This window comes from Egretta garzetta, unplaced genomic scaffold (genome assembly GCF_000687185.1).
Source record: "Egretta garzetta isolate BGI_Z169 unplaced genomic scaffold, ASM68718v1 scaffold568, whole genome shotgun sequence".
NCBI lineage: Eukaryota > Metazoa > Chordata > Aves > Pelecaniformes > Ardeidae > Egretta > Egretta garzetta.
This window is the reverse complement of record NW_009260625.1, coordinates 497,954-524,523: the sequence shown is the minus strand read 5'-3', so window position 1 is coordinate 524,523 and position 26,570 is coordinate 497,954. Positions and strand designations below refer to the sequence as shown.

The 26,570-nt window shown below is 43.9% G+C and overlaps 1 protein-coding gene across 1 annotated transcript in view; it reads left to right on the top strand.

Annotated features, from left to right (window-relative positions):
* The first annotated feature begins 220 nt into the window (after positions 1-220).
* ZNF644 (zinc finger protein 644) overlaps positions 221-26,570 on the top strand; it is a 77,302-nt gene continuing 50,952 nt past the window's right edge. Inside the window, exon 1 of the mRNA XM_035900921.1 lies at positions 221-293. The gene's annotated coding sequence lies outside the window, so the exon portion shown is untranslated. The remainder of the gene's footprint in view (positions 294-26,570) is intronic.

Below are 26,570 nucleotides of genomic sequence, written 5' to 3'. Positions count from 1 at the left end.
TTTCTCGGACTTAGTTCTACCCAGAAACCAAGAGGCAAGGGCAGAGATGTTGTGACATCCTCACAGTGAGGCGTGTTGTGAGACAAGCGGGTGTTTTTTCACTGGCTTCAGTTCCTGCGCTGACTGAGCTGCTGCCCTCTGCAGAGCACGCTGCAGGAAGCTGGACTCCAGGGACACGGCTGCACGTGACCCACCCACGTCCGCCTCCACCGGGAAGAAGCCCACAGCCCTGCTCAGCAGATGAAGACAAACCCTTCTTGGTTGCTGCAGCTGCACCAGCTCTCAGCCACCAGGTATTTAATGTCCTGAAGCTCTCCTGTCTGTGGGCTCCTCTGTCCTTGTCCTGCAGGCCGGCGTCTCTGTAGAGCCAAGTGCTGTCAGCCTCCAGTCTGCTTCTGCTCCCTACATGGTACTCTGCTGTGTTTCTCACTTAAGAGGCTCCACCTCAACCCTTCTTCTGAGTGACGCTGTAGTGATACTTTGGGGCAGAACAAATTATAGTAGAGGAACATAGCTCACAAATACTAATTTCTGATTAGACGTTAGCTGCATATCCTAGGCAAAACTGCAGCTTTTGAGCCTTCGTCTCCTGCTTTCCGTATCACTCAAATGGCAAAGATTTTGGCATAGTAAGTCACAGAGGGAGGTGGAAAATCTGGTGCAAAGTGAGATGATGCAGTTCTTCAGCATCATGGCTTCTCTGTGCCCTGATGGGATACTTAGAACAATAGAAGGTGCTGATAGCAGATAAGTCACCTGGTTGCTGTTCTGCTTTTGGCATAAAGCTGGGGGCAAGAGGTGGGGGGGAATGTGCACCCTGGTTTTTAGGCTCAGATTGCAACTCTTCCTTCCTCACAGTGGGGTGCACGTTCATAGAGTGGCAAACCTAGGCTGACTCCTGGTGCTGATTTAACTTTTAATACGACTTGGTGCACAAGATTATGAAGCGGCTATGGGTGCTCAGCCTTTGGGACAGATTCTGGGGGAATTAAGAGATTCTCCATCATGTACTGTGTGGCAATTAGACCTGATTTAGGCAATGCCGTATCTCAGAAAAAATTCATGGAGCGTACTTTTGCCCCAGATTCTCATCAGGATGTGGGATTTTCCCTCTGTTTTCTCCAGCAGCAGGGCCAGGAGCTAATCTGTTCTTGGCTCTGCATCTTGCCAAGAGATAGGTCTGGTCTCTTCCTTCTTCCCTCCATCCCTGTTTCTGGGGACGTATGCTGTAGTCATAGGCAAGTGCTGGGGCTCTGTGCCTGCAGTATGAAGGTGACGGTGCGTATACAAGAAATGCAGGGCTAGCTAAATAGACTTCCACTGCTTGCTGATGTGCATGATCTGGCAATTGAAAGGATCCCTTCTTGTCTTGCACTACGAAGGAACGTGTGGTGTTTTTGAAAGGCAAGCATATACCACAGCATCAAATGTGCTGAGATGCTGCTTGCATGTTGGCCGTGTGGTGGGCCAGTGGTGTTCTCCCCTGTTTGCAGCAACCTCCCTGGAGGGCGAGCGGCCTGCTCAGAAGGCCGGGAAGTACCTGTTCATCACAGGCGTGAAAAGCTGCTCTCTTTTTGCCCTGAGGCACAAACCTGCTTTTGCTCTGTCAAGCAGAGCGGAAAAGCTGGGTCCAACAGTGGTAGGTATCTGCAAAATGAAGGTGGTGTGTCAGTATAAGGAACCCAGTTTGCTTCTCATCACGAGTAAGTGAGGTTTGGGTGGGAAAGCAATGGGAATGCTAAATGATTGCTGCTAACGCTTGCTAAGATGACAGCAAATCTCCTCTATATTAATGTTCTACTTTTGAGACTAGATTGAATCTTACTTTATTAAAGAAGGTAGGAAACCTAGAAGTAGCTCTTTAATCTTCAACTGGAAAATACAATTTTGAAATCCATTATCTCAGGAATGCAATAATCAAACAGAGTAATAACTGATGTTAAGCCTACTTTGAATGTTATTTAAAGTACTTCTCAGATGGAAACAAAAGTTGATGGGGTGGTGTCAGGTTCACTAGGATGTCTGCTTTGCTCATGCAGTTGCCCACACAAGGAAGAGAGGTTGATCAGCGTGTATTTTCTGGCTAGATGATTGGTTGGGAACTATCGAAGGCTAAGAAGTCATTTTGTGATTCATAAATATTCCATTTGCCATTTGTTCCAACAAAAGGCTGTTGGAACTGTATCAGTGTTATTTTCTAAGCACAGCTCTGCCCATGAGGGCTTCACCAGGATGGGTACCTGGCGTCTCACATGTTTGGGAATCTTCAGCATTCAAGAGGAAAGACCTGTTGGTCAGTCTCTCCCCCCTACTGCTGAACTGTTCCCCTTGGCACATTTTTGATCTCCCCTGGTCAATCTGCACCTGATACCATGCATACATGTGTCCTATTGTTCCCCACACTGTAATGCCCTCCTGTTTTTCCCAAATGTTGTCACATTTCCTTTCTCCTTCCCATGTTTTTCATCTCCCTCTGCCCATTTGTATAACGCATCTGCGCTCTCTGTTGTTTTCAGCTTCTAATTTAATACCACTGGTGAATTTCTCAGTCTCTCTGCAGATCATTAAAAAGAGGCTATGTGGGACTGCTTGTAAAAGAAAACGCCGTGTTCCCAAGATAGGTTACAGACTGGTGTGTGTCAGTACTCTTTGTTTTGGAACGTTTAGCTTTGTTTAGTTCTTTAACAGAAACAAAATGATCTCTGGATCTCTCGTTTGCCACTTCAGTGTGAGAATACAAGGAACACAAATTCAAAAGTTGCAGGACTTGAAAGGACCTGTGCAGCCCTAGGGAAAGGGGAGTTTGCCGTGTAAGCGAAATAAAAAAACCCAATTGAACAAAATCCCAGCCCAGCCACAAAACCGGTCTGTCCCCGGGCTGTGGGCAGGTGAGGGAAGCCCCTTCCTCCTTCCCGCTCTCCGCGCAGTCTGTTTCAACCCACCGTCGTGCTCAGTGCCTGGAGAGTCGGCAGAGATGGATCTGTGCCTAAAATACCATCACAGATGGAAGGCCGAGCTGGCGTGCCTGTGGGGTAAGGTGAGAGGAGTTCTGCTCTTTGTTGCCGTTTTGGTGCCGCTCCTGTGAGAAGCCGGGGGTCACGTGATTGCTTTAATCCAGCAAAAATCTCTGCGGCTGAGGCTGCCAAAAGGAGCATTTGTGTGCTGTGGTGGGTGGCAGAGTTGGATGAGGGAACAAATCCAACTGTGAGCTACTGTGTTGCCTCATCGGGTCGGCCTGAATGCCGGTATTGACACAAAGGGAGGGTTGTGGGGGCAGGAAGGGAAGATGGGCTCACGCAGACTGAGCAGTGTCACCACAGGGGCAGTGGAGAGTGAGGCTCTGGGTGTGTGAGTCTCTCCCCAGTGCCAGGTTTTAGGATGTGGATGGCACTGCTGTGCCTGTGAGGGCTGCACGTGTCTGGTGATGCCTGGGGTAGGGTAAATCTGTGCCCAGGCGTTTAAGCAGCATTGGGCCGACAAACCCATCCCTTCATTTTGATTGTGCTCCCTACTGGAGTTTTTCGCTAGGGAAGCTCTCATTCTCAGCCCTGTGTTAGGTCAGGGGAGATGGTCTCATAGCTGTGCCTCTGACTGGGTTAAAGGATGGCCTTGGGTAGCAGCAGGATTTCTGAAAGCGCCCGGCAGGCTGCATCTCCTGGCACAGACTCCCTGCGCCCTTCGTCCTCCTCAGCTGCGGTGCAGGAGGCAGCGCAGCATTGCCCGGATGGTAGTTTTAACTCTTTGCTACCTTAAAATTCAGATGGCGCCCAAGCAACGCAGCAGTAAATAAACCACTGGCCCTTTTGTACACAGGCACATCCTTCGTGTTGCCCCTGCTACTAGTGTTAATAATGTTGTGTGCAACTCCCCAAGCGCAGACTGGGAATTAGGGAGTCTGAAGTGTGCCTCAGGGGGCTGGTAGCAGCAGCGAGTGTGTGAGGCTGGATATAATACCCAGTGGTGCAGGATGAACTTGCTGTCAGGTAACTATATAGATAATGTTTAGTTTTGGTCAACAGCAGGACTGTAAACTGAAATAGCTCAGTTCTGATTACTTTTTCTAGAGGGGATGATGCAGAGGAAACTGAATTAAAAATTAACCTTGAAATGAGCTCATGGCTTTTTACCAACCGCTTAGAACTTTAAACCATCTGATATTAACAAAAGAACCTATTTAAAATAATGGTAAACTGCCATCTGCTGGTAAAAAAGTAATGTACATAATGAATAAGCAGACTTTCGAAGTGATAAACAATTCTTTTGTATTTGACATGCTACAGTCAAATATATACATGACATGGAAGCTGCATATATTTATTTTACTGTTTTTCATCTCTATTTGCATTTTCATATAGAGTATGCTAAACAGATGCCTATAACATAACTAACTTTAACGACAAGCGCAGAAAACCAAAGACAATAAGAATAAAGAATGAGGACTAATAAAAGCAGATGAGCGATCAGGATGGTGACAGCCTCCAAATGTGTCCTATTTACATTGCTAATAATGAATCACAAGCACTTCCTTTTTTGATCCACCCCATAGACCCTCCCATATGACCAGAACTGTAGCACTGAGAGACATTTCCTGGCTTCTTCAATTTGATTTTTTTTTTTGTGTGTGTGTGGTTCCTTAGTCAAGCCTGTAAATAGGAACTGGGTCTTTAATTGTTCCTGATTTAAGTAGGTCATCTTCACCAATACGCAAATCTCTTGTCTTCTTGTAAGCCAGGCCAGCTATTGAAAGGATATGGAAAACACTTACTACACGAATATGACCAGAGAAAATAATTTAACAAAGGACCACTCCCAAATTATATGGCATTACACAACCAGTTTCCATAAATCACAAGTATGAGTGTACTACAGGGGAGAGACTATCAGATTTCATGTTTGTATAGTGCTTACCAAGTAGGTGTGCCGAGCATGACTGGGTCCCCAAGGTGCTGCTGCACTATAAATAGCGGTATTAGCGTGAATTACCTCCAGTGCAAACATCAGGCCACTTGCCTTTTTCGTATGCATGCAATTTTCTTTTATGATTGTGGTTATTCCAAACATAGCCCATTGTTTTAGCAAACTGATCTTGTCATAGGAAATGTTTAAAACGGGCAGAGAAAAAATAGGTCAGTTCTTCCTTTGAAATCAGAGAGGAGTGTGTATTTGTAATATTTCCCAGGTTTATTTCCTGGGAGCAGGTTTGGCAGGTATGAGAGGAAGTTAAAGATTTATTTTTGGCGCGATGTACCAGATGTCATACCTGCTCTTCTGAGACAGTTGCTTTTATCTCCAGCAGTACCTGCTCTAGTAGTAATGAAAAAAGTGACTTGAATCCCATTTAAAGCATGTAGTGTGCACTGTTCGCATGCCACTAAAGGAAAGGGAAGGCTTGTTTGGGAGACTCCAGGCAGATTCTTTATGCGTCATCATAAAGCAAACATGTTTGCATCCCTCTCGGTGGTGCTTTTGCCTCTTTGAAGAAGTAATGAGTTAACGTGCCCGAATGCTGGGCTTGTGACCCCAGCGCAGGCTGAAGGTCTACAAAGATGCCCAGTTTGAAGCGCCGTTGTATTTGTGGTGTCTCCGCACATGGCTCATTTTGTAGCGTCCAGGTGGTTCTTTGTAAAGGACCGTTTTTGGGGAATCTGTGGTGTTGGGTGTACGCCATTCACACTGGTCTTAGCCAAACGCTGCTCAGTGTCTTGCCTGATGAGGCCCGGCTTGATAGCAGAGGAACATTAAGAGTATCACCATTCACACTGGTCTTAGCCAAACGCTGCTCAGCATCTTGCCTGATGAGGCCCGGCTTGATGGCCATTAAGAGTATCGGGCCAAATCCTCAGCTCAGGAAAACGCCACAACTTTTTTTTACTTTTCATCTGTGGAGGATCTAGCCTGTGGTGCATGGTCACAGGGGCACGTACACCCCGCTCTGGGCCCTGCTTACTGAAATGCTCCAATAGCAGCACAACACGATCAAAGGGAACCAGAGCCAGGGGAACAGCGGTGCCCATGGATACCTGTTAACAGGCGGGAGCTGAAGCACACAGTTGCCATCAAAGACACTACTGTCCTCAGCTTTGCTCTGCAGTACTTCAATCTTCCTGCTAACGGGACTCTGCCTTCCAGCTGAAGCGTGACTGACGGTTGAAATAACAGTCCCGGTTTACTCCAGGTATGCCACTGACCTGCATGACCTATAGGAAGGATAAGGTAAAGGCAATCAAAGCAGCACGCTCCTGTAGCCTCCAAGGGCTATAAAAATGGAAACATGGGAAACAAGCTAGTAGGTATGTGAAGGAAAGAAATGAGGACGGGGGTTCACCGTTCCCTGCTAATAGGCTAAATCAGGAGTTCAGTGGGACTGAGATGTGACCCAACAAGAGAAAGGAGATGAATAAGAAATGATCAAAAGATAAGAGTTGGTATTTCCTTCATGTTATGCTAGAATCACTCTGTTCAAAAAGTCTTCCGAACCATGGAGAGCTGGGGCGGGCAGGGGTGAAGAGGTGGGTTATGGTGGTGGGAGGGTATTGTCATTACATAAATTGGAGCAGTTCAGGTCTGTTTAACTGTTTAATGCCATATCCCATTTGTCTTTTCTGAGCTTACTTTGCTGTAGGATGGGGGAGATTGTGCTGACAGCACAACTGGTTGTTCGGCTGTTTCCTTTCTCTCTGTTTCCAGAAAATTAAGCACTGTGTCCTGCCTGTGCTATGTTCAACGTTTGGCAAAGGGCTTTTGGTGGGTTTGCCATCCTTTTGGCCAACACTTAACCCTGTTTCCTTTTCATGCTATCTCTCCTGTGCTAAGATGGAGTGGTCAGGCTAAGTAACAATAAAACTATTAGTGGTTTACCAAGGAGCAGCAATATCATTAGTCAGTGGCCAGTTTCTAGGAAAGTGTAGTTCTCAAGATGAATTGAGATCCTTGTCTTTGCACGGTGGACTCAGAAGTGATACCTAGTAGTTAAGTGCTGTTCAGAAAGCAATAAAACATTCACTTTAAAAATCAAGAAGCATGAAATAGGTATTTCACTGGCAGAGAGAAGGGGGGAATGCTAAGAGAATCATGTAATGGCTGCGCAGTTGTTAGTGTCTGTGAATACAGTGACATTTGGAGACCTCTGGTATTCATTTGAAATAAACAACAAAATAAGACTCTTATGCTATATGCTTGACAAAGCCAAACATAGCGATCAGCTAATATGCTTATCAGTCAGGCTGTGTATATAGAGACTCTGCTTTCACACTGCTGATTGGAATTGGGCCCATGAAGAAGCCAGGTGATTAATCTGCAGGGGTTTATTTTTTCTGAACTGTTAATGTCCTCTGTTTCAGAGCAACAGCCCATGGCTCATTAAGCAGGGAAGATTTGAATGCAAGTGTGAAGGGCAGCATAGAAAGATTCTCCACACATCTCTTGTTTGAGCCTTAGAGATTAGAAAAATGAAGTACTGGAGAAAGTTTGTCCTATGCTGGGACTGAACCAGTACTTTCTGAAAGGCAATGGTACTATTAGCAAATATTTTTGTCTTTCGGTCCATGGGGATAAAATTGAGAGCCACAAGGCTCCTGCAAGGTGGCAGTGGACACTTGGTACTAGCCCAGAAATGCACAGCTGCCACTTCAGCTGACCTGCTGTGAGAATCATGCTCTTTTTAAGTCTGTTGCTCCATTTCTTTGGTGATTACATCTCTCTCTTGCTGCGTTCTTTCCACCCGTACTGCTTGTGTACTCTGGCATCAGATGCTGAGAAAGCAAATGAGGCTGGCTGAGTCCAACTGCCTCAACAAAAATGCAACAGGGGAAATAAATACTCACTCTGAAAGATTTTGCAATATTAGATTAATCTTAAGGGGATGATCCTGAGGTTATTAGCCACTGTTCATAGTCTGTGTTGTACCTGTTTGTAAAATTAATTTCTGTCATCAACCGAAATATTTGAAAACATGTCAATTTAGGGGAAAGATTTTTCTGACAATATGTTGTTATGTAAGCATCAATTGATTTATTAACCCTAGTGACTTCCTTGAGAAATAAGGAAGTCATTCTAGACATTAGGAAAAACTTCTTCACCAAAAGGGTTGTCAGGCTCTGGAATGGGCTGCCCAGGGAGGTGATGGAGTCCCCATCCCTGGAGGTATTTAAAAGAAGGATCGATGAGGTGCTTAGGGCCATGGTTTAGTGGTGGGATGGCAGGGTTAGGTTAACAGTTGGACTCGATGATCTTAAAGGTCTTTTCCAACCAAAGTGATTCTATGATTCTATGATTCTAAGTATTTCAGCATTGTTTTTACAGATGGGGAAACTTAAGGCTCAGTTGTATAGATTTAGATCTGCGTATTCTAGTGTCTGCTAAGTAGGCATTTGGCCCTACTCCCTTTCACTCAGTCTTTTTCCTCACCTGAATTCCTGGTCGTGGAGCAGCTGTTTCCCACGCAGCTCCTGGCACCTCTCTGATTGCATCCTGTGAGCAAGTCCGTGCTGGGAGGGAGGGTAGCCGTGAGGATGGATTATTGTGGGAAAGGGGCGAGGAAGATGAGCGAATGACCGTCTTGCTTCAGGCTGTAAGAAAGTTGTGCCAAGCTCCTTCCCATTTGGAACCTGGGAACGAGGGAAGGAGAGCAGCTGCGCGGGAGGGAGCAGACAGAGGCTCTGCACTTTCACTCACGCGCATTCAGATTGGGCAAGCAAAGACAATAAGCCAATATTGGGAATACAGGCTACTGTTGCAAAATCATGGGCCCAATCTCATAATTTATTGGCTCTGGGAACAGGAGACTGTTGTAAACTTGTAATTATCGTGAACAACAAGGTCACTGGAAATGGGAGTGCCCAGTATGCCAAAACAAAACAAGCCTCCCAAAAGGACCTCTCAGTCCTATGGTGCAATCTTGCCCTGCTCTATGGCCCCTCTAAATGTAACCATTATATTATTAGATATTTACCCATGATCTGGACTTTCACTGGGCTGTGGAGACACAGCGACGATGGGGAAGGATTGAGGATGGTTGTGAGAAGGGAAAGCAAGCAGGTTTCAAAGGTTTCTACACATTGCTCTTTGCTGAACCTCTACTGTTTTTTTCTTTATTTTTCTCTCCTGTTATGCTTTAAAGTTCTACTATAAACAATTAGAGGAAATTTAGCAATAATATTGTCCATGGAGACTAGAAAAGTAAGAATACATTCTACATCACCACTTTCCTTTGTTTGTCTTTTTTGTCTTTTTTATCTTTGATCAGCTGCAGATGAAGTAACCAGCTAACTGATTTCACATACAGGGCTGCCACTCATGCTGATGAAACTCTGCTGACATGGGAGTATGCTCTGTAGCAGTCTAGCAGTATCCATTTCTTATTCCAATACACTGACAGGTCACTCAGGGAGACTAAAAACTCTATTCTGAAGTGGAAAAGAAACTGCAGTTTCAATTTTGTTTTGATTTGAAATTTTCCAGCTACCTATCAAGACCAAATCCTTGAACTATTTACTTAGAGTAACTGAAATACCCCTATTTGAAATAGTGGATATGCAAGATTTAGCCATTAAAGAGTTGGGGTAAAATTAAAATCCCCTTCAATAATAACTAAAGTCAGAGAAAATCTTTCAAGAAAATTAAACACTTGATCAAAAAGAGAGAAGGGTTATTGTCAAGAGCATAAAGATTAAACAGGAGAGTTGTCTCAGAGAATAACCATCAATGATAAGTAGCAGGCAGTTAATAATATCCCCTCAGGGATCTTCTTTTACTCATGTAGGTTTTTGGACAAATACAATATTACATTTCTTATAGTGAAAGCGTGAGAGCGCTCCATGTCATTCCAAAGTAGCAAGAAAACTTCAATGGAATAAGGATGACTGGAGAGGTGGGGAAGGGGGTGACTCAGAAGCTGACGCAGTGGGGAACCAGTGACGGTTCTCTCCAAATAACTCTCCTTTTTAACCCCCGAATTCTGAGGCCTGTTCTCAGTCTCCCTGGTGTGCCTCTTTTCGTGTCCATGGCACCGTATTAGTGCTGAGATTTTATATGGTATTGCCCCCTGTCATATAGCAGCTGAAAATGAATGAGAGACCAAGTAGAGGAAGGGTGTGATTCCATGTTGTAATTAAGAGCTGGTTTAAAGCTTGAACATGCAAATGGTTGAATTGGCAAAATTAAAGGGATGGTAATCTGCAGCCAGGGGAAGGTGCATAGGGTGGAAAGGATGGGGGCAGGAGGGCTCGGAGAACCTCTCAAGCCTGCTCTGCAGCTGGAGAAACTGTAACATGAAACAGCTCCCTTGATCTCTCATTTTTCTTCTCTTATTCTCTCCTCCTTTGTAATTACAACAATATATCTTTTTTGTTCCTTAACCATCTTGTGGCCATTGCAAACATTTAAGAATTAATGCAGTTCTCACACATGATGCACATGTTCTGCATGTCCCCTTGTGTACCTCCATTTATTCATTTATCATGTACACAAAAAATTCACATAAAATATTAATCTGAAATACAAATCTCTCTTTGCATCCTGGGAGCATTTGCATATAGTAATGTTAACGAGATTATTAATTCTGCATGCACAGCTTGTGGACTGCATACAGGGCCAAATTTCTCTCAGCAACTATGCTGAAATCAGTGGCAATTTCAGAAACATTATTTTCATATTAAAAATGCTGAGTAGAAAGCGACAGGTTCCTGGAACTGAAGTGTTGTCCTTAAAACTCAAACAAGAGGATTTGAAGCTTAGTTTTCAATTTTTCCGTCTAAAAATTCCTCTGTGAAAGGAATTTTATGCTGCTCTATATTTCTGCCCAATGGTTCCTAGTAGGTAAGTACAATCTGGAAGCAAAGGGATTTTTTTTTTTTTTTAACAGTGCTGTAATCCATGGGGAATATGAATATTTCTTTTGCCTTTCCTCCTTGTTTAGAACATCGGGAGTAGCTACACTTCTGACAGTTGGGGCTCGGTTGCTCTGGAAAGGGTAGAACATGCTGGTGCAGATGGACCAAAAATAATTCAGTGAGGCTGGAGAGAGCATCATTTTCCTGGGGGTAACAAAGAGTGAAAACTGTCTGAGCAGGCTCTCAGTGAGATGGAACGGCCGGGAGGATTCTCCTGCAGTGGGGAAAATCTCTGTGTTGGCAGGGTAGGGCTGTCCTGCCTTCCATACGGGCGAGCCCTAGAGCACCTCGGAGGCCTGTGGAAGCTGTGGGGGTGGCTCTGGGGCACGGACACATCCCCTGGCCTAGGCTTTACTCGAGAGGGAGGGAAGGAAGAAGGGGAACAATTTTGTCTAAGCCTGATGGTCTACACCAGCCTGTTTGGACCCTTCACCTTCTGAGGCAGGCTTAAGACAAAAAGTACGAGAGGTGGGTTCTTTGGTCTGCATCCAAATCCTGCCAGACACAGAAATATTGGGGCACGTTACATACACCCCTTCCCCCAGGTTCAGTCGGTGGTGAATTGGTAAAGGGTTGAGTTTCCCTGGGTGAGACCTGCCTCACTGGAGGTTTCCAAAAGATTTTTTGCTGGGAAAGGCCCTGTAGCCGAAGTCGGACCTTTTCTTTTGCCGGGACAGGGAGAGCTGAGAGGCAGTTGCCAAAGCAGAGCCGGTCCCCCCTGCTGGGTGCTGCACCCCTGGGGGGAAGCTGGGGCTCTCAGCGGGGAGCACCTAACGGGTCCCTGGTTGCTGCTACTGGGTCTCACAATGCTCTGTCTGTGCTGTAGTAAAATCAAAGCGCTTCTTCGCGTTTCAGGAAACAATGTATTTTCAGTTTGACTTTATTTCTATTCTGATATTCAAATGTAGATGTCTGTAGTTTGTGAAAACAGTCAGTGTTTTACTGTCTACAGGAACAATGCCGTTGATCCCTCAACTCCTAACTGTAAAGCATTCATTTGGTTATACAGCTTTTAAAAATATTATAAATGAAGCATGTGAGACAACCTCCACAGCTGGAGTTAAGCACTTCCATGTGCTTGCTGAATCAGGGACCAAGTTGTTAGAAAGATCTTTCAGGACTGACTGGAGATCCATAAGAAATTGTCTTGACTTAACCAAGCCATCATATTTCTCTTAATCACGACTACTACATCATCTTTTTTCTTTCACTTCCTTCTTATTCATGCTTAAATGAGAAACATCTGTTTCCATTTTTCACATTGTTCTGTTATGTGAGTAACGATATCAAACATCTTTTTTTCCCTGCACTGTGAAAGAATAAATTAGTGTTAAGTTTTGTGAAGTGCTTTAAAACACTAAAGCAAAACATCTGTTTCAGCTGCAGGTCATTAAGATGAAAAATCCTAGTCTGTGTGCAGTGCAAAACTGCCAAAAAATTTATCAGCCCAAGCACATTTCTTCACCTGTCTTTTACTATAACAAGTGAAGATGGCGAAAGGACAGTAAATCTTGTCTTCAGGGACGGAGCAATTAAAAGTGCTCAGTGCTGTAATCCACAGCAGTACCTTGTAGTAATGAGTCTGATCTGGAGACACCTGGAGGTTGCTCCAGTGTCGTAGACTTCAGGTGGAGTCTCCTAGACCTCCACATCTTCCAGCCACAAGCAGCATTGCGCAGGATTGACTAATCCCCTGTAGATGTTTGCATTACTGAACTTCAGCTGAAAAGCCCCCCTCTGCCCCCCGTCATTTAAGATTTGGAGATTGTTTCCAAGGCAGGTGGCCAGAGTAAAGCTCAACTGGCACATCTACTTTACAGGTGAACTGAGACGCTCTTTCCATGCCAAAGCCCAAATGCAGATGTCTGTGTTCCTTTGTTGATAATGATCTCCTTTGTAAAGCACTTTGAGGTCTAGAGATGAAAAGCCAACAACTACCTGAGAGCTTGGCTATTAATAAATAAAATAATGCCTATTAACAACAATGAGTGCATTCACTGAATTCTGTAGGAAGTGCCAGACCTTTCGGGCAGGTCCTGGCAGGCAGGTAATAGCTTACTCCTACAAGAGGCTGGGTCCACCCTCGTTTCCCTCTGTCTTTAATTAAAAGGCCCAGATTCTTCCTAAGTGTAAGGGCGGTGTTCAGCATCTGGCAGGAATGGGCTCCAAAACTGGATGGGCCTTTTCTAGCATTTTAAGAGGAAATACTTGTTCATTCTTCCAATCTGCTAAAGCAGCAGCCGCCAGTGCAGTGTTGAGCAATTCTGCCGCGCTGTGCTCACACCCTCCCTGGAACAAATGACTGGGTTGGTTTGGGGTCTCTAGCAGCCCCGTGCACATTTTTTAAAGAAGTGTTCCGGCTCCCATTTCATTTAAACCTGGAATTTTTGGGACAGGAGACTCTATATGTGTTGCTGCACTGAATCTGTTCACCTGCAGTTCTCCCCACCCCCAGCTTATGAGCATGATTTCCTTTTATGCGCTGCTCTGTCACAGCTTGGCAAGTTTCCCAAGACAATCCATACCAGAAAGGAGAATATGGCTGCTGAGCAGCGTAGACAGGAGAAATGCCTTATGTAACAGATTCATTTAAATACTATGAAATGTTGAGACATGCGAGACATAACTGAAAGCAAAATGCAGCCCTTAATCTCTAGCATCAGTTCTCCTGCTTGCCCTCACCATCATCAGCACCTAATAGTCACTGACTGCCTCCATTCACGTCTCCATCTTTTTCAAGAAACTGCCTGCGGCAGAATGTACAAACAGCTTGGCAAGCGGTTTTAGGGGCAGGGTTTTTATTTTTTTATTTTTTTTTTCCTAATTCCTCATGATCCTCATGAGCATTTCCCCACTAATATGCCTGTGGCATCATTAGGTGTTTAATGAGAGTGACGTTGCCTGAATATTATTGTTTTTATAGCTCATTTTGTTTTGACAAGTCTTCGGTTTTGTGGCAGTTTATAGTGTGCAGACTTCTTCTTACATCTGACTTTTAGAATTTGTAGAAATATTTATCGCAGAGGTATTATCATAAAACCTGAAATGATGAATTGTCAACATTCATTATGTTCAAGTGCAATATATGTTCAACGCCACAGTAGTTTAATGACATCAATTAATTATTTTAGTGTATTTATTTTGTATAACTGAAGTACCAGGAATGGTCCAATAATGGCCACGTCTTGGATAGCAGCTCAGTGCAATTCTGCAGATGAACAATCCTGTTTGACTTCTTTTAGCAGTCCCCTGACAGACCAACATGGAGTCCAGGGGGTCATGGATCACAGTCTTGTCCCCCTTCTTCCTCACATCCAGAATCTTGATCGTTATATGGTGTGCTCAGACAAAAAATGCCAGCATTGTACCTGCAGAAAACAAGGCTGCTAAAACTGTAAGTCCTGAATAGAATACAATGTCATTTTACCCCCTGCATTTTGTCTACATGTTGGCTGTGCTGCATCCATTTCTTTACTGATTAAATTAAATGGATGCAGTTTTTGTGTACAGACAAGACCATAATTCTTACTTAGGAATACGCCATCTTCATTTGCCATGTCATATGGATGATCAATGCTGAGCAGTGTATTTATTCCCCAGCTGTGTCTGTGCAAGAAAAATGGTGATATTTTTAACACGCTAACTAATGCCCGTTAAGTTCTCAGTTTTATATCATCTTCCAGGTGATTTTACCTGGTTTAGGATGCCAGTGCATGTTGTCTTATTGCCACAGTGGCAGAATAGATCGATCCATTCTTTTCTGGCTACGAGCCTTTAAAACCACTAGCTGCTGTCACAAACTTTGCTTGCTTGCCTTTACTGAGATGAGGAGGGTTACTGGGGAGGAGGACAGTGAAGGTACTCGTGCTGCTTCCTTGTGTAATGCGTGCCCTGCGCCACAGTAAAGGGGAAGAAGCTGCACCTCTCTGCAGTCCCTTTTCTCCTCCCACCACACCACAGCATCGCTGCATGGCCGTTTGCCCGTTGGGATTCCCCGTTGCTGGTTCGATGCTCTAGGCCCCAGAGGTCTATGCCTTTCTCCCCAGCACAGCTGCAGCCAGTGGAGCTGCACAGCCCCGGGAGCAGATGACATTAACAAAACCGTAATTGTATACATAGCTACTGTTTCAAATGTTCATATCCTGGCTTCCATCGTCTCTATTTTTATGTCCTTGTTTATATTTAATAATGGTTGCAGTGGTTAACTGGCTTTATTTTGGAAACCTTGACATTTCTCTTGCCAGTACTGAAGCTGTGAAGATCAGAAACAAAGACGTGCCTTTTTACTCTGTTTCTTCTGATAGGTTTTGTCATTTGGCAACTGTTGTTCTATTAGAGTTTGCAGATTTTGGACAGGGTTCTGATCTCCTACAAAGTGACACACGCACTTATTAGAATGCAGGAGCAGGTTTGGGGCCTTTTTTCTGATACACCATGCTGGGTGCCATGCATGAGAAATTAGAGTCTGCCTGTTGTTATGTGACCAAACAGCTGCAGGAACTTCTAGTGCTTTTAAGTAACAGTAAAATGAAAATTGAAATAATATTCCCATAAAGCAGAATGTAAAGCACGAGCTTTCCTTCTGCAAGTCTCCCAGGCTCTAGAAGAGAATGATCAAATCTGGACCAAGGTAGCCCTCTTACACTTACAGTTCCACTGAAGTAAAATAAAAAATAAGGAGAAAATTTGGATTCTTCTACAAGCTCTTTCGTGATAGTTCTATTTCCATAGTCTCTTTTCAAACCCATCCCAGTGTAAAATAAATAAATAAATAAATTGTAATTTCTAAATTAAATGCAACACAGAACGTGAGATTTTTTCATTCACTGCCTCAAAGGCATATTTTTGAAAAACATATGACCTTTGGAAGAAAGGATCCCATGGTTAGGATGCATTGCAGTTGACATTGATACATACTACATTTTATATTAGGTTATTTTTCCTTTTAGGTGCATAGGCAATCACTCACATGGCATTTCCAAATAAGCAGTGGGGAACTCCCCAAGCCATTTAATTTTCCTGCTCATACTGGGAAATGGGATTTGTTCAGTCAGCCTCCCTGCAAGTAAAATATCCTCATCCCACTCAGAAAGATAGGACTGCCAAATGCAGGGAGGCCAGCTAGCGTTGTCCTTCTGTCCTGCAGAAGTGCTCCTGTGCTACCATCAAGGCTCCGTCGCCTGAGCACCGTGTGTGCTCTGGGGCTCCCTGGGAGTGCTCCAGCTAGGATGCTGGGGGGCGATTCCTCCGAAGCCTCCTCTGTTCCCCCCCATATAGCCTGGGCCATCTCCACTCCTCAGCGCCTGTCCCTGGAGCACCCCCATGCCTGTCCAACAGAGCCATATGGCTTGGCCCTGACGCTACAGCTCTGCACCTGTACGTGTGCTGTACCTGCCCGGACCTGCTCAGCGCCATCTGGCCATGCAGCCCTCTGGTTTACAGTGACGTGCCCTCATCGTCTCCTTGGCCCTGGGCTGCCATCTGCAAATGCTTTGGCCTTCTCACAGCCAGTCTTCCTCCATGCTTGGGAGGAGGCCAAGCTGACACCTTCCTCCATATTGTCTGCAAAGCAAAAGGAGAGCATTACAGAGTCTGTTTCTGAAGTGACGGCCTGAGTGCATCATCCCAGAATAGACCAAGGGTCCAGAGAGGTGCTAGCTATCCAGGGAAGGGATCAACAGGCTGCTGCGGCGAGATCGGAAGGGTGTCATCGTGAGGCTTTTTACATCAAGGTGGGGGTGTGTCGGTTGCAGGTTGTATGTGGTATAAATGTCACACGAGTACCAGAAAGGCCTCACGTGGTGTTCTGCTGATGTTGTGGGATAGATGTGCCTCATTTGCTGTGCCATGCGGATGTGCCTAAGAGACCTGGAGACCTAACGCAGCATGTAGTGGCAGCCCCTCTGCAGACACCTTGATTGCCAGCATCTCTGCATTCAAGGGTTCTTCTGCTAGCTGTTCCCCCCGAGCTGTGCTTTACAATGACCCTTTCCATTCAGCGGGAGGAATACAAAAGGGCCAAGGCCAATGTTTGCCTGGGGTTAGAAACAGTGGCTCTGTGTCCTGAAGGTTCACCATCATTTCCAGCCCTGCCCTCTTGCTAACACCAGGTACCAGCCCCCTGAACTACCATGAAGCACCATGATCTCCTATGGGTGGGTTCTGCACAGCAAAAGCAGTTACGTCCTCTCAGATGGCATTTTCAGCCTCTCTGCTCTCAGCATGCCGGAGAGCTGTTCGATCAACACAAGCTTTGAGAGTAGGGCATCATTAATTTTGCTCGGAAAAACTCCTGAAAGGAAGGCCAACCATACTCTGGGCTGCATCGGGAAAAGCGTGGCCAGCAGGTCGAGGGAGGTGATTCTGCCCCTCTACTCTGCTCTGGTGAGACCTCACCTAGAGTACTGCGTCCAGCTCTGGAGCCCTCAGCACAAGAAGGACATGGAAGTGTTGGAGCGGGGCCAGAGGAGGGCCACAAAAATGATCCGGGGGCTGGAGCACCTCTCCTATGAGGACAGGCTGAGGGAGTGGGCTTGTTCAGCCTGGAGAAGAGAAGGCTGCGGGGAGACCTGATTGCGGCCTTTCAGTACCTAAAGGGGGCCCATAGGAAAGATGGGGAAAATCTTTTTAGTAGGGCCAGCTGTGACAGGACAAGGGGTAATGGCTTTAAACTAAACCAGGGTAGGTTTAGACTAGATATAAGGAAGAAATTCTTAACAGTGAGGGTGGTGAAACACTGGAACGGGTTGCCCAGAGAGGTGGTGGAGGCCCCATCCCTGGAAACATTCAAGGCCAGGTTGGACAGGGCTGTGAGCAACCTGATGTGGTTAGCCGTGTCCCTGCTCCCTGCAGGGGGGTTGGACTAGATGACCTCTAGGGGTCCCTTCCAACCCAAAACATTCTATGATTCTATGACTGTTACCGTTCCTTGTGGCCCTTGCTGGCCTGAACTGCCTGCTGCGCTGTCTTGCTCATGCCTCGAGCCACTGCTCTCCTTCCTTAGGGCTGGGATTTAAATTCTGTCAGGAAAAAAAAAAATCTCAGTATAATTATTTCTTTTTAAAGGATGAGATAAACTATAACGCATTAATGATGGAAGTGATTGTATATAATTCATGTTCAGTGAGTACCCATTGTCTTAAATTAATCCTAATAAGCACTGTTTTCCCCAGCATGTGCCATTTTAACAGTCATCGTGAAAAGCTGTGCTTCCTAATGTACTATCACAAAAGTGATGACATCTTCCCCTTTTAGAAAGCATAATTGATAAAATGTGACAAAAACATGGTTATTGCTTATTTGTAAATGGGATACTTCAAAAAGTACTCTGTCTTACATCGATTGGGTTAAATGACTTGCTGATGAAGACGTCCACATGAAATATTAAACCACCATTATCTGGCTCCTGTTAAGATTCAAAATCAGGATTCTCTTTTGCGCAGAGTAAGTAAAATCTGTTCTGCCGTTTTAAAGCAGAATATAAACATTGTAACTCAAAGCCAGAGGTATATTTCAATGAAAATTCACACATAGCTTCTTAAAAAGGAATTTTAATATGCTTGGGACGGAATTACAGAGACACATCTGATACACTAGTAGATAGATAGAGTGCTTCCTGGGAGTGTTCAGACGTACCTGCTTCTGCTGAAATTCCCAGATTGAGACTACTCTGCTATTTCTGGTTTGACAGATACCCCATTTTTACCCTATGAATTATCTGCTAAAAATACACTTCCAAAGCCTTACCTGAGTCCATTTCCACACACTGACCTATGAACATGCTGTGGGAAACCAGAGCCAAGGGCTGTGAAACTGGGACAAATCTTAAAAGTGAACTTGAGCGTTCTTCTGCGTTTCTTCATTCTTTCTTTTGTCTGAGAAACCTCTGCTCAGCATGCATTCCAGGATACTGAAATAATTATTTTACAGTTATTTTAAATATGTAGATTTCTATTACAAGGAAAATTAGTGCTAGATTTTTCTTTCTTTGAGACTGGTTGAAAGCTCATTAAAGTCTTCGCAGCTATTTCACTGAGCTTATAATGAGACATTTTGTGTTCCTATGAGCTTCACACCAAAAGCAGTAGTAGTATAATGCAAGATCTGCCTGCAAATCCCAAAGATAAGACAGTGTTTCCTGAACAGGATAGGGGCAAATGAACTGCTGTTCAAAATAATTCATCTGAGAGTTTAGGCGGGATGTGATCTGGAAATACTGGATGAACAACAGAGAAGCAAAAGTTACATTACTATAGCTTTGATCATTGCACTGGCGGTACTTCTTGGCAGATGAGGGGCAATGGACGTGGCCAAGCCAAGGAGCGAGGAGATGCTTCCCCTCTGTTGGCGTAGAGAGGGACTGGCAGGGAGCTTGGAAAGAAAAAAGTTACTGGGGAACAAACCTGGCAGTGTAATAACCCTAGGCTGTAACTTGCTCTTTTCACTTTCGTCAACCTACCATGCCATATTCTGTGCAACCCCTGAAGCTGATAAATAATATTTCAAAACTGTGTATTAACTCTAAGACTGTGTAAAACTATCACAGTTATATATATAAGCTTTTTTCCTCCTCCTTTTCAGGATTCAATTACAAAGATGTCTGTTTTCATACCCTGAAGATATATACTTATCTATACAGTGCAATATACTCTAAAAAAGCTTTTGTAGTTTTTTTTAAGCTTTATCTCTGATGTTGGCAAACTCGGCTATATTCATAATTAATTGTCTTGATCAAAACCAAACTTCTTACAATTAAGAAACAAACAGAAGGTATGGCATATCAAACAGACTTTCTGCTGCTGTGATCTCACCTAAACACAAAATAAGCTCCTCAGTGCTTCCACATTAATAGTAATAAAGCACTTTTTTTTTTTTACTTTCTTTACTTCTTTAAATATGATTATTATATCTTCCCGTACACAATCCTCTGGTGCTTTACAAACAAACGATAATAAAGATTTACATAATTGTTTGTGTCAAGCATAAGGACAGGAGCATGTACGTCCACCTGCCTTAACGAAAGAAATCACAATTACTGACGTAGCAGTTGCCTACTGGGCAGTAGGAAGCTGTGGGGAAAAGGCAGGAGTTTGAAACCCTGCCTAGTATGTAGTTACGCACCGGCAATGACGTTGACAACTGAGAGATGCTGTTCATTTTTCAAGTGCTGCTAAAACATACGGCACTCGCTTCTAAACACAAAGGTTTTTGGTGAGGATGTCTTCACTTGGACCTTTGTCCTGACTTCCATCTGGCCTTTGATGTACAGAAATGGCGGGGGCTGGCTGCCAAAACCTTTTCCTGAGGTGAGGGTGTTGAAATGGTGTTTGGCTGAGGGAGGTGACTTTCTCCATGTTGTGCTACCTGTGTCCCTCACCAGGACACACAGAAGTCACCAATTTGGAGAAGAAGCGTGCCTGAAATGATTATTGTCACTAATTCCCCACGTTGCTCAGCTCTCAAAGACGTGCTGTAGCTGTGGGTGTGACCCTGGTGCTAGTCCCAGAGGTGGGTGTAGGGAGAAGCGGGGTGTGACACAACTTGGAGGAGACCAGAACGTGGCCCTCTGCTGGTCCAGTGCCGTTTCCTTCTCCTTGGTGACAGCTTGCCAGCGTAGGACAGTCATGGCGAGGCTCAGGCACATGGCTGATAGCAGTAGGAGCCGGACTCTTCTGCCCTGTCCTCTGCAGGGATACGCCAAGGTTGCCAGTGCGACACCTGAAACGGGGAACTTGAAATGATTTTCTCTTATCTTCTGTCTGTGTGTCACTTTGGTGCTGTAATGCGACCTGAATTATCAGACTGGGCTAAGCAGAGCTATGGTAATTTATACCTATTATATCTAGGTCCTTCCCATCATCTGCTGAAGGCCAGTTTATTGCCACAGCTTTCTTCTTCTCCCACTCAATTATAATTCATCAACAGACTCAGGAAGAAATTTGTTACGGGTTTGTTGCTTGTAGCGTATTTTCATATATTAATACTTCCTGTGTGTGATGCAAATGGCAACCCTCCAAGGCAATACATTGTTGTTTTTAAGAAGGTCAGTGCTATAATATATGGTGGTATTTTCCTACGCTAATCCGCTTTCTTGTGCGCTTCGAATTCTGCCAGACTTGAGCTCAGTAACTCAGACATGAGAAGAGAGATGTCAGGTCCTCCTGAAGGGAACAAAGATGTAGACTTAACGATCATCTTTTCAATGTGGGGTGAATTAGAATAATGCAAGACAAAAGAAAATAAGCATAAAGACCACGGTTAATAAATTACTACTGATAATTAATCCAGGATTTGTTAATTGATAATGTTTATTATGGTGGTACCTGAGGACCAGCCAAGAACGGTGCCTCGTGTGCCAGGCAGACGGTGCTGCCCCAGCCGCTGCTCCTCTCTGAGCCGTGGGAGGTGACGGTGACACTCTGAGCCGCAGCAGATGATGGTGACACTCTGAGCTGTGGCAGGTGACGGCGACATTCCGTCCTGGTGAGACGGGAAGCAGGGGGCAGCCGTGGGAGGCGGGGTAGGGACCTGCCACCCTCCTGACAAAAGCTGGTTTGTGACCGTAGCGCAGGCCTGGCCGAGAGGAGCGGGTCCGAGCCGCAGAGCGGGGATTTGCGTCTGCTGCCTGCAGACGGAAGCCTAGCAATGGGAAACCAGAGCGTGCCAGTTGTCTTTGGTACGTCACGTGGGAAATCTTTTCCTAGCTGGGAGATTCAAAACACTTGCAGCGGTGCAGCAGTTCTAAAGGCAATGAACGGCGGCAAGCAGTAGTGTTCCCCTAGGAAGAGTTTCTAAATAGCCTTCCATTGCAAAACTATTTTATTTCAGGACTAACCTTACCTTGGGGTTACCATTGAGAGAGCCACAGGTTTTAATGGCGTACAAATTCACCTACTGCCCTCTTACTGTTTTACTGGCAATTCTAGAAGTTTAACTGATACCAACGAAGATGACCACATCATAGACCATACAGAGGACGACTCTATGATTCTGTGACCAGACTATCTTGATTTATAGCAGAGACTAAATCTAGATTATAAATAAAATACATTTTTTGTTCTGTCTGAAAAACAGACTAGACAATCCCCTTTAATTAACGCTGACAACTGTATTTCAAAAGAGCCCGTGAAACAAGCAAGCCAACAAAACACGAATCAACAGCTCAAACAGCAACAAAAAAGTTAGGAAAAGTCATTTTTCCTCTTTCAATTTACAAGGTTGAAATAAATCAAACTGCTCCAATTCATTCTGTTATTAGTTCTTCTAAAATTTCAGTGGAAATAATGTTAATTACTGTTTGTTGAAACAACCAGTATGTTGAGTGCCTAAATTTGTTGACGTCAGTGAAATGAGTACTGTGTCTTTGTAAGAAAGGCCAAGAAACTGGCAACACCTCTGTAGGATGAAAAGAAAAACTCTGGCGAGTTGAGCGCTAACACACGGATAGCTTTCATATCGTGTCTCTGAGGCCTTGTTTTTGTAGTTACGAGGGGCTAAGGGCAAAGACAAGACAAACCTTATAGGTAGAGGTATTTTATGAAAACAATCATCTTAAAAAAAAAAAAAGGCACTATGTCTTGGGTACTCAAAACCTCTACTTTTTCTATTAGTGGATTTAATAAAAGGTACTCCTTTTCCCTATAAACACCATTTTTGTCTGAAATTCAGACGTCGAGGATCATTTCAATTTTGAAAAATGTTATGGGAGAAAAAATTTTCTACCAAAGGCCATGGCATAAAGGTGAGATCAAAGCAGAAAGAGGAGAGGGGAAACAGATGGGGTAAATGCAACCCATCCATTACACAAGTGCATTACTATTTTGAAACTCATACAGGCTTAATTTGTTCTACAACTCAAACCTACATAATTTCATCTTTTATCTGTTGTTGTTTTGGTTGCTGTATACAGGATAAGCAGAATATTTTGTTATTGGAAGAAATGTGTCAACTGAAAATGAAATTTTCAAAGAATGATGCATATAGCGGCTATATTTCCATGGTGAAGCTTTTTGCATAGAGTTAATGAAGTGCTTGGGGTCCTAGGGAATAAAAGGTGCTATATAAATGTAAGAAATTATCATTAAAAAGTTTTTCCCTCCAGGCATTTGGGATTTTTGCCGTGTGTGTGTTACAAGGAGGCATTTGCAATCTTCTTTCATTCAAAATGCTTCAGCTTAGACCCGCTCCATCTCTCCCTCTGCAGCTTCAGCTACAAAAATGTTTATATGAAGAAACAGTTCCTAAATTGGTTTCAGTTAATCGTATTTTGCTGCTCACATGAAAGAACCTGCCTAGGTGTAAGTTTTTTATAACCATTTTGAAGACCAAGAGGTATCAGCCTTCTCTCCAGAGGTTTTTCAAATGCCGTTGTAACCGTGACTAGGCCTCGTCTGCATCGGTGGAGAAGTAATACAGGACACAGCCAGAATTCCTGGAAACAAAAAGCCAGCTGCCCAATACCTGGCTTAATTTTCAAGAATCGTCTCGTCTGGTCTGTTACTGGCCACACACGTTCTTTCCCTGATCTTAGAGTGCCTCACTGGAGGCTGGTCCTAACGTGCCTGTCCCCATTTTGCGTCATTTTGTGTGTATTTCTCAGGTCTTCTTAATCCAACATGCAGCCTTTAAGATCGTCTACTGCTTTTCACATACTATAAACCTAAGTGGCAAAGCTGGTAGAATTAGAAATGAAAACAAGAGTTCTGACACAACCTGACATAGTCTTTTTGCCGTGCTGCCATTTTGATGAAAAGTTGCAGTTATGTGCTCCGTGAATTCACACCAAATGTGGATTTTTCTCTGGATGCGCAGACTGTGTGGATCATAAACAATTTTTAGAGTGTTCACTACTGCTTATGGAATTGGGCCTTTTAGCTCCAGTAGTTAAGGTGAGGCATTATCAACGTGCTAGATATCTTTAAACTCCTAATAAGATCGTGAGATTTGGCAGCATTAGAACTAAAGTTCGGATTTCCTTACGCTGACCATTTTACTTGTTCACAAAGAGAAGTGAAATGTAATAAAACACTGCATCTTCTTCTACAAGGTAATGATTTAATAGAATTCGGTGGTTTCCTTCAACTATTAATTGCAGAATTGAAGCCAGAACTGCTGTTGCTTCAAAACTATCTGCTAGGGGACAAAAGATATCGAAGTAAGTGTGATGACCTTAAAAGAATTGGGTACAATAAAATAGATGATACTCAGCAAGAAACATGGGCTTAGTATTAATATTTGCTTTTTCCTGGTTTTATTGTTTGTGTATGGGCTATCATGGAGCACGCATGACCAAGAATCTTGTCCAAATCTGTGGATTGCACGAGATTATTATAAAGTTCTTGTGTTGAAGAGCAGTGGGAAACTGCCCATACATGCTCCAAAGTATCAGAACTTGATTTTATAAATGCATCTTTTCAGAAAACAAGCTTAATTCTCAGAAGAATAACATTAGCACTCATTAGGGGACTGAGTGCTTTAGGGTACTGTTAATGAAATTCATAGCCTTTTGCCTGTGGGCTATCAGTTTGAATCCAGTCTAACTCAGTGGAGATTAAAAATTGGCCTATTTAATGGCCTTTTAGTCATCTCTAATGAGATGAGTTTGGTGGGTCTCAGTCCCATAACATAAACCATTCACACTGCCTTCTCCTAACTGGCAAGCCCCAGAGAACCCCCAAAATGTAATGGATTGTGGAGAAAATTAATCTCTGGTACCATGAAAAAAAAACCCAAACAAAAGCAAAAGCCTTGATTCACACTAGTTACATGAGCGCTAACAAACACGTTGTTTTTAAATGTGGAATTTATAGTGATATATGAAGTTTATAAATTAGCAAATTAGCTGAGCGCATGACATATGTTGCCACGCAGCTATACAGAATGTAACAAGACAAAGACTCCCGAAGGGGATATCTACACCTGTGCGTAAGATCACACCAACACATTAAATGTTTAAATATCCCTGGGATTCATTTCTATCAGAAAAAAACCCCAAAAACCTAGGATCAGAACAGATCTCTGGATAGTAACTGCAGTTACAGGAAATGATGCTGAAAACAATGATTGCCTCGTCTGCCTCCATTACTTCACAGCAGAGTCAAGTGCTTCTAATCTTCTCTTATGGATATTTAACTTAGTCTTAAAAAATATTAATGAAGTTTCCAAAACCCTCAAGAGAATATATGCCAGCTTTATTTATCCATATCATAGTAAAACTTTTCCTAATGTCTAACCTAAATTTCTTCCAGTGCAGTTTGAAACTGTTAATTTTTGCTCTCTCTGCAGTGGGTTTAGCGAACAGTGTATTTTTCTCCCTGTAGTCTTTTCTTCTCTAGACTAAAAAAAACCTCAAGCGTTTCTATTTCCAATTAGGGTCATGTCTTAAAAATTTGGATTTTTTTTTTTTTTTTCTCTTTGCTGTACTCCCTTCTATTGGGACTTTTTTGAAAGATTTTTTTTCTTGAAATGCAGAGCCCAAATCTGAACATGGCATTACAGCTGAGGCTTTACCAGTATAACATACAAGGAGAGTTTCTTCGATATGACACTTCTGTTTACACATCTCTCTGTACTGCAGCTGTTTACGCAGCAGCGTGACACTGTTGACTCACGTTCAGTTTGTGATCTACTCCAATCCCCAGCCCCTTTTCTGAAGACCTGGTGTTTATTCATCTGTTCCCAGTCTTGTAACTGGGCAATTGTTATTTTCCTACTTCAACGTCGAAGTTGGCACTTGCATTGATCCAATCGCATCCTCTTTCTGCAACCAGTTTGTCAAGGAACACTTTGAATTCTTTTCTTGTACTGCAACGTGCTTCCAGCTCTGCCAGTTTGGCATTGTTGGCAAATCCAATCAACGTAAACTGCGCTCTGTCATTCATGTAATTAGACTTGGTACCAAGCTCAGGACATACCCGCCTCCAAGGAAGTGTATTTGCTATATCCTGCTGGTTTTCACAGTGAAGCATTGCTGATGTAATTTTGCACCACTGGAGAGTCATTTCATTACGGTATGTCTTTTGCTCGCTCAATTAAGAGTTCTCTGAGATGGCGTCAAAAGCCTTACTTAAGTAACGCCGTAACAGATCTACCGCTAGTCCCATCCCAAGGCCCGTTGTACTGTCACAGCACGGGATGAGTTGGGCTTGATGTGAGTTTCTTGACAAATCCATGTTGGCTGTAACTTACCACTTCATTAGCTACCATGTACTTAAAAGATGTGTGATTATTTGCTTCAATACTTTTCTGGGAATAGAGGCTGGAATGACTGACAGTTCTTGGCTCTACCTATTCCCCCCCCCTTTTGAATTATGTGCACTGTTTTTTCTCTTCCCTCTCTCCTGAAATCTCAGTTGTCTTCGTGAGCTCACAGTGGTGATTGCTCACACCTCGAACGTCGCCTTAATCAACTTCTCCCTCTAGTGTGAAACCCCCCGGGCCTAGCAAATCTGAAGTAAAAAACCCATGTAATTTAGGAAAGTGGCATCTAACTTTACGCATTTACTGGATCCCCGCCCTTTTGAATGGGGGTTTGCCATCCAGAAGCATTCATCTGAGGTAAAAATGGCACCGAATGCTTCTGCTTTCCCGGTGCCACCTCACGGCTTCCCGCCCCCCCCGAGGGGCCTGACAGCCCCCGGGTCATCTCCTCTCTCCGCTCAGGTTTCCTCTTCCCCTCTCCCT